This window comes from Elephantulus edwardii, unplaced genomic scaffold (genome assembly GCF_000299155.1).
Source record: "Elephantulus edwardii isolate Elephantulus edwardi_28Jun2011 unplaced genomic scaffold, EleEdw1.0 scaffold00312, whole genome shotgun sequence".
Lineage (NCBI taxonomy): Eukaryota > Metazoa > Chordata > Mammalia > Macroscelidea > Macroscelididae > Elephantulus > Elephantulus edwardii.
In genome coordinates, this window is record NW_006400062.1 from 963114 (window position 1) to 971688 (window position 8575).

Sequence of the window (8575 nt, forward strand, 5' to 3'; positions counted from 1 at the left end):
ACATATAGGCTTAGTGTTCTTTATAAATTCAATTCTTTAAAATAACTTTTCATAATAAAAGTAATAGAAGTAGAAAATTGGGAAATACAAATAAGTTAAAAAGAAGGAATATATGATTAGACATTATATACACGACTACAACCCAGAATAAGGGGTGCATTGCACAGAAGACTGGAGTGGTGGAGGGGAGTAATTGTGCAACAATGTATGGATATTAAAAAAAATTAACTGGGGAAAAGAGAACAGAGGGAGAGGGAGTAAAATGTGCAAAAAAGTGAATGAATAAAAATCTAACATCTCTGTAAATTTTCATTGAAATCACAATTAACTTTAATAATTTTTAATTAAACATAACCACTTGAACTTTGATTGGATATTTTGTGCAAAGAATCAATATGACTGGTATCAAAACAAATTTAAAGTTACCTTAAAACAAGTTTTCCAACCTGTGAATCAATAGGGGCTTACCTTTTTCAGTCAGTTATTTATGTTATTTTTATTAGTTTTGTTGATACTACTTAAGATAAAAACCTATAGTTTTAAATCTAGAAATAATAAGCTAGTTATGTCAAAATTTATTTTAGTTTTGTATTTGAAACCTTCTTCATACCTTCTACCCAGCAAAGTGTCCCTCCGTCCCTATATCATTCCTAGTTATTGTTTATAAGCAAACTTTAGGATCCAAATCCCCTGTGGTTTCCTAAGGTATAGTTTGGAGTTGAAATTCTGCTCCATTCCAGTCATCATCATTTACAAAACATTTATAGAGCAAGGGTTATGTTAGTTTACTACATATTTATAAAGTTCAAAAAGTTCATCCTTGTGAAGCAGCTAAAATGCTGCTTCTGGTTTCCAGTGCCAGCGTTTTGTATCAGCGTCCTTGGGAATTACGGAAGCTTCTGTTGCAGTTGGTGATGGTTACTTTGACACTTTACCAGGACTGAAAATGTTATTATTTCCAAGCTATTACCTCTGAACTGAGCTCTGCTCCTAACATACAGACATCCTATAAAGTTCAGTTATCCTTAAATTTTGAAGACATGGCAACTTACAACTGTCTTCAAAGTCTTTGATGTAGAATTATAATTTTATATTCTGCCAGGACTCAAAAGCACATAACAACAAATTATCTTGACTATTGGTGAGTATCTCCAGGTGTTTTGTCTCGTAACACAAAAGCAAAAGAAGAAATGACTAGTTTTTAAAAAAAAAATTTTATAGTTTCTACAATAATTTGTTTGCATTATATTTCTTTCATGTATATTTATACAATCTTTTCATTTACACTATGCTTCATATAATCATATATGTACAGTATACTTTATGTAATGAATTGCTATTGATCTATACTTATTACACTTTTTTGAGTTCCTATTTAATACTTCCTGTTCCTCCATCTTTCCAAATCCAGTTAATCTGCCCAATAAATTCTGCTATCAAGGTGGTTTCTACCTTTTCCTTTTTTTTCCCCCTTCCTTACCCCTTTTGGATATTTATGCATATATTACTAGTTGTTATACGCCATCAAGTCCACTATAACTCATAGTGGCCCTATGAACAAAGGATATGAACCTTGCCCTATTCTGAGCCAACCTCATTGCCTCTAACACATCTGATCCAATTGAAATCTCTGCACTAACCCTCTGCCTTTCCAAGTGTGATGTCCTTCTCCAAGGACTGGTCCCTCCTGGCAACACGTCCAAAAGTTGTGAGACGTAATTTCAAATCCTTGCCTACAGGATGCAAACTGGTTCTATTCCTTCCCGGGCAGACTTATTTGTTCTTTGCCAGTCCACGGTATGTTCAATGCTCTTCTTCAGAACAACTAAAAGGGATCAATTCTTCTTCTGTCATTTTTACTCATTGTCCAGTTCCTAGATGCATAGCAAACACACCTTAGTCTCTGAACTGCCATCGTTGCACTTTAGTACTCTGGAGAGATATGGACAGAAGATTTCCCCAGTGCAACTCGTCTTTTGATTTCCTGATTGCTTTTATTAAGAATTTTAATTTTAGATCTAAGCAAGATTAAATCATTAACAACCTCAATCCTTTCTCCATCAATCATGATATTACCTATTTGCCCTAGCATGAGGATTTTTATATTCTCTTTATGTTGGGATGCAATCTATATTGAAAGTGGCAGTCTTTGGTCGTCTATAGCAAACACTTTAAGTCCTCCTCAGTTTTGGAAAGAAAGGTTGCGTCATCTGCACCACTCAAGTTATTAATGAGTCTTCCTCCAATCCTGATGCTACATTCTTCTTCACCATAAAGTTCAACCTTAAGAATGATCCATTGTGCATATAGATTGAAAAGGTATGGAGAGGGCATGGCAGGAAGAGGCTTGACGTGGCAGGAAGAGGTACTACACCCACAACTTTCAGGGAAGACACTCCTATTTAGCTACACAGTGCAGGACTCAAACAGAAGGGAGCTGGAGAGTTCAAACAGTTCAAGTGAGACTGAGATGACAGTTCTGGAATGGAACAACAGGCTCTCTGGTTTCCTATTCAGGTACTTTGGGTGAATTACTTCCATAGGGCCCAAAGACCACATAAATATACAGGTCCTTCACAAAATATTGCCATACTCTGGGTCACTATATAGTTACAATGACCCAACACTTACCAAGAAAAAACTCACATAATGTCAAGAAAGTAGCAGGCTGGTTCACTTAACATGAAAACCCGAAATAACCCTTTTCTTAAGAAAGCAGACTAAATGAATACCCCAGATTTAACTAGAAGAAATATGTTAATGTGGAGTTATTTGAACAGCTACAGAAGAAGATGCAAATGATGGAAGAAACAATTAAGAAAGCAAATACCCTAGAGATGATAATCCAGAAGAAATATATTGATGAGGAGCAACTTGAACCGCTCTAAAGAAAATAAAAAAGATGGAAGAAAGAATAAGTAGTGTAGATAAAGAGGTACAAGAACGTAAAAAAAAATCATCACAAGACAGAGAGAGTAGAGCCAACACAGTACTGGAAATAGCAGAAAATCATGAAAATGCAATCCAGATTATTAAGATTGAGATGGCAGAAGTGGCCAACACACTGGGATAAAAAGGTAGAACTGAAGAGATGGAACAGAGTCAGTGAGCCAGAAGACAAGTGCCTCACTGGAAACATACTAGAAGAAAAACCAGAGATGAGAAGTAAAGAAAATGAAGAAAACATTAGAATCATGTAGGATGGCATCAAAAAGAATAACATATGTATGATTGGAATTCCATAATAGAGGTGTAAAAAAGAAATCACTGAGAAAAATGTAGAAGAAAAATAGAAGTAAACTTCCCAGGTATTTTGAAGAAGAGGGAAATCCACATTCAAGAAGTATAGTGAACACCAAATAGACTAGACAAAAAAAAAAAAAAAAAGAGAAAAGTAAAGAAAAAAGGAAGAAAAGCATCAAGACATATGATAGTCAAATTCTCCAAATTAAAAGACAAGGATAGAATCATAAAAGCAACACGAGGAAAACAAAGAATCGCCTACCAAGGAGAAAGAATTAGATTAAGTTCTGATTTCACAGCAGAAGCCATGTGCGCTAGAAGAAAATGGGATGACACACACAGAAAGTTGAAAGAAAAGAATTGCAAGCCAAGGATCCTATACTCAGCAAAGCTCTCCATCAAACATTAAGAAGAAATTATATCCTTTGAAGAAAAGAAGGAACTTAAGGAATTTGTGAAAATAACATCAAAACCACAAGAAATTTTAAGTGAAGTCCTTCACAGGAATACACCAAAGCAAAGTGGATGGACCAGAGTAACCAGAAACAACAGAAAAAGACAAAATGGCAAAATGACAAAAGTAAAACCTGGTCTGAAAATAATCACACAATGGACTAAAGGCACCAATTAAGAGAAAACATGTAGAAGAATGGATTAAAAAAAAAACAACAAAAAAACAAACAAACCCTAAACAACAACAACAACAACAAAAACCCCAAACAAAAACAAACCGTTAATGTTGCCTAAAAGAGACACATCTAAAAAAAGAAGAGTAAGACAGATTCAAAATCAAAGGAAGGGGAAAAAATAAAAATAAATAAATATACAGAGAGGATAGAAAGAAATCTTCACAGGCGAAAAAGCAAGGCAACACAACAGACCAGAAAATCCTTGCTCACAGAGGTAACAGTAGAAGACTCCAAAGGCTGCACGGGATTACTTCAGGCTATCTACACACCAGTTCCACAGGACATATCACCTCACTTGGGGCACATTACCACTAAACTTAGGAGACTCTGGTCACAGCATAAGAAGCTGTTAGCAGCTGACGTGTCTGGAATCACAAAAGCCAAGGAAACGTTAGATATAAACTATCAAGGGCTGGACAATGGGATATAGATGTTGAAGGGAGTGGGTAGAAGTGGATGGGTACCTTGATGGATTGGTCAAGACACTTGGGCCAAGGGCAGGGACAACACTGAAACTAATGGTTAATTCCATAATAAGGGATATACCTTTCACTTTTTCTGTAAAATGCTTGTCTGTTGGATACTTCTCTAAATCTGAATATTCAGATTAAGACACATTAGGAAGAAGGATTGGCTATCCTTCCAAAATAGCAGGCCTCTGAAAACCGTATGTACAATACAAGCACGATTCTCCTGAAGATTATCCAAAAACGACTGGAGCAGCACATCAGCAGAGAATTGCCATAAGTCCAGGCTGGGTTTAGAAGGGGTCATAGTACTAGGGATATTGTAGCTAATGTTAGATGGATCTTAGCTGAAAGCAGGGAATACCAGAGGAATGTATATCTGTGTTTCATTGATTACACAAAGGCATTTAACTGTGTGGATCATAACAAACTGTGGCTGACTCTCAGAAGAATGGGCATCCCAGAATACTTGATCATGCTAATGAGAAACTTATACTTGAACCAAAAGGAAGTCAGAACAGAGCAAGGAAACACTGTATGGTTCAAAATTGGGACGGGCGTACACCAGGGATGTATCCTGTCTCCATACCTTTTCAACCTGTATGCAGAACAGATTATCCGGGAGGCTGGGCTCTATGAGGAGAAATGCGGCATCAGGATTGGTGGAAGATCTATCAACAATCTGTGTTATGCAGATGACACAACCCTGCTTGCTGAAACTAAGGAGGACCTGAAGCACTTGCTACAGAGCGTCAAGGACTGCAGCCTTCAATATGGATCGAGGCTCAATGTCAAGAAGACAAAGATTCTCACCACTGGACTGATTGGCAGTGTCAGGATGGATGTGAAGAGATTGAGAATGTTCACAGTGTTAAGATGCTTGGCTCCACAGTCAAAACTCTTGGCACCAGAAGACAGGAAATTAAAAGAATATTACGATGGGAAAGTCAGCGTTAGGGACCTCTCCAAAGTTTTGAAAAGCAAAGGTGTCTCTCTGGAGACTAAGGTGTAACTTATACAGGCCATGCTCTTTGCAGTCACTTGTTAGGCATCAGAGAGTTGGACAATGACTAAGGAGGATAGAAGGAGAATTGATGCCTTTGAGCTGTGGTGCTGGAGAAGAGTATTGAATATACCATGGACTGCTAAGAAAACAAATAGTTTCAACCTAGAGAGGGTTAAACCGGGCTGCTCCTTGGAGGCAAGGATTCTGAATCTTCGTCTGACAACTGAATGGAACAGATTCATATTTATTCTCATCCCAATAAAAGGTGACCCAACAGAATGTGGAAATTATCAAATAATATCACTAATATCACACACTAGCAAAATCCTGCTGAAGATTATAAAAAAACGACTAGAACAATACAATAACAAATAACTACCAGAAATACAAGCCAGGTTTAGAAGGGGACGCGGCACTAAAGACATTATCACCAATGACAGATGGATCTTGGCAGAAAGCAAAAAGTACAAGAAGAATATGAATTCATGTTTCATTGACTATACAAAGACATTTGACTGTGTGGATCACAAAATATTGTGTCTAACCTTGAAGACATTGGGAATCCCAAAACACTTAATTGTGCTCATTTGAAACCTTTATTTGGACCAGGAAGCAGTCCTCAGAACAGAGCGAGGAAACACTACATAGTTCATGATCAGGAAAGGAGTACATCAGGAATACATCCTGTCTCTATAACTTTTCAATCTATACTTTATGAGAAGGTATGTGGATCAGGATTAGAGGAAGACTCACCAACAACCTACATTATGCAGCTGACACAACCTTGTTTGCTGAAGCTGAGGAAGATTGGAGGCATTTGCTGCAAAAAGTCAAAGATTCATGCTAACCATCCAGAAAATAACAATTCTCACCACTTGTGGTTGTTGAAACATGATTTAAAATGTAATGGCAATAATTTCTGGTAAAATCTGCACTCACTTATAGTGATTTTAGTACTGAAGATTAATCTCCATGCAGGAAAAGTGAAAAGTTAAAAAAATTGTATTGCTTTGTTTATTTGCAAATCAGATATAAATATAGTACGTTAAAAATTCAGTGGTTAAATATGAATGATCATTATGTTACAAAAGCTTTTCTGAGGCATTGAAAACTATAAATTGGAATGTATTGCTTCATTGAGTACAGTTACTTAGCCATTTTCCCTTCTCATAGAGGATTCAAATCGCCAGCTATAGCCTTTGGGTAAAGAGCACAACTCTCTATAGACTTGCTCCCTCTTGGTTTCCTAGTATTTGCTGTAACAAAAATATCCTAAGTGGATTGCTGTTGTTGTTTGCCATCAGCTTGGAACTCACCCTCTAGCAGCTTTTCAGAGGCAGTAAATCAAAAAGGAGGAGACTGGCCATCTTTCTCACACAGAGCATCTAGTGGATTCAAACCCCATGTCTTTGAAATTGCAACACAGCTTCACAAGTCATCAGAGCTCACCTAACAGGAGGACTTTTTAAAAAAATCCAAACAAATATAAATGTGTTGGTTTTTTCTCTCTCATGTTTTAGGAAGATAAAAGTTTAAATTCACTTCATTATTAGTAGGCTCTCAAGTCTAAAGAAAATCTTGTCTTAGATTCTTTAACCTCAGTGTCCTCCCTTTCCTTGGCAATTGCCATGAATTTTACCTTTTGCTTTCTTCTTGCCATGACTATACTAATAAGGAATAACTAACATATTAAAACTATTTCTAAATAAGCTTACGGGTTCTCAACAAAATATTTTTGATGTGGTGATAGAAGATGAAACTCCATGATTGAAAATACTAAATATGCTCAGAGATCACAACAAAGAATCCAGGGATACTAAAAACCACGAAGAAACATAAAACTTGCAAGGTTTAATTCTGCTATAAGTAGGTTTTGGTTTTGATATGAATGACAGGGTGGGAGTCGAGGGAAGTAAGAAGGAAAAGAATGCCCATTCAGAAATTGTGGTCATTCTTAGAATAAAGATAAAAATCTTTAATATGATTTATATGCATTTCTATTTCTGCTTCATATCAGGCTTTAAATTCATGTCAGATCTACCTCTAATCACCCTTGTCATCTTTCCAATTGATGTGCACTTACCCTTATAAGTAGAAATATGTTGTTGTTGTTGTTGGTTTGTGCTATCTAGTTGCCTGCAACCCCTACGGCAACTCTGAACCCTGTCCTGTCCTGAGCCAGTCTCATTAATTCTAAAACACCAACCCCCATTGCTCCAGTTACCGTATCAATCCATCTTGTCTGGAGTCTTCCTCCCCTGTGCTGTCTCTCCACCCTTCCTACCATGATGTCCTTCTCCAAGGACTAGGCTCTTCTGGTTATGTGCCCAAAGTATGTGAGACAGAGCTTCAAAACCCTGGCCTCCAAGGAGAAATTTAATGTCACCCTCTCAAAAAAAAGACCTATTTATTTTCTTGGCAGTCCATGGTAGGATTAAGACTCTTCTCCAGCACCACATTCAAAAGTATTTGTTCTTCTTTGGTCATCTTTAGTTATTGTCCAGCTCTCTAGGCATAACAAGTAATCATGAAGACTTTGGTCTTTATTAGGCACACTTAAGTCTCTGGACTAACATCATTGCTTTCCTGCACTCTAGAGAGGTCTCTGACAGCAGATTTTTCCAAAGCAATTCTTCTTTTGGTTTTCTGAGTGCTGGTGCCAAGAGTGGTAATTGTGGAGGCAAGCAAGATGTAATTGTTAACAACTTCAATCTCTTCTCCATCTATCATGGTGTTGCCAATTAGCCCAGTGGTGAGAATCTTTGTCTTCTTATGGTTGAGCTTCAATCCATATTGAAGATAGTTCTTGATCTTCTGCAGCAAGAACTTCAGGTCTTCTTTAGCTTCAGCAAACAATGTTGTGTCATCTGTGAAACCTAAGTTGTTGATGAATCTTCCTTCAATTCTGATGTCACATTCCTCCTCAGAAAGCACTGCTTCCTGAATGATCTATTCTGCATATGGATTGAAAATGAAAGAAGACAGGATGCATCCCTGACACACTTCATTCCTGATTTTGAACCACACTGTGTTTCCCTGCTCTATTCTGAGAACCGCTTTCTGGTCTAAGCATAGGCTGTACATAAGCACAATCAAAGTGTTCTGGGATTCCAGTTTTCCTGAAAATTAACCACAATTTGTTGTGATCCACACGGTCAAATATCTTTTCA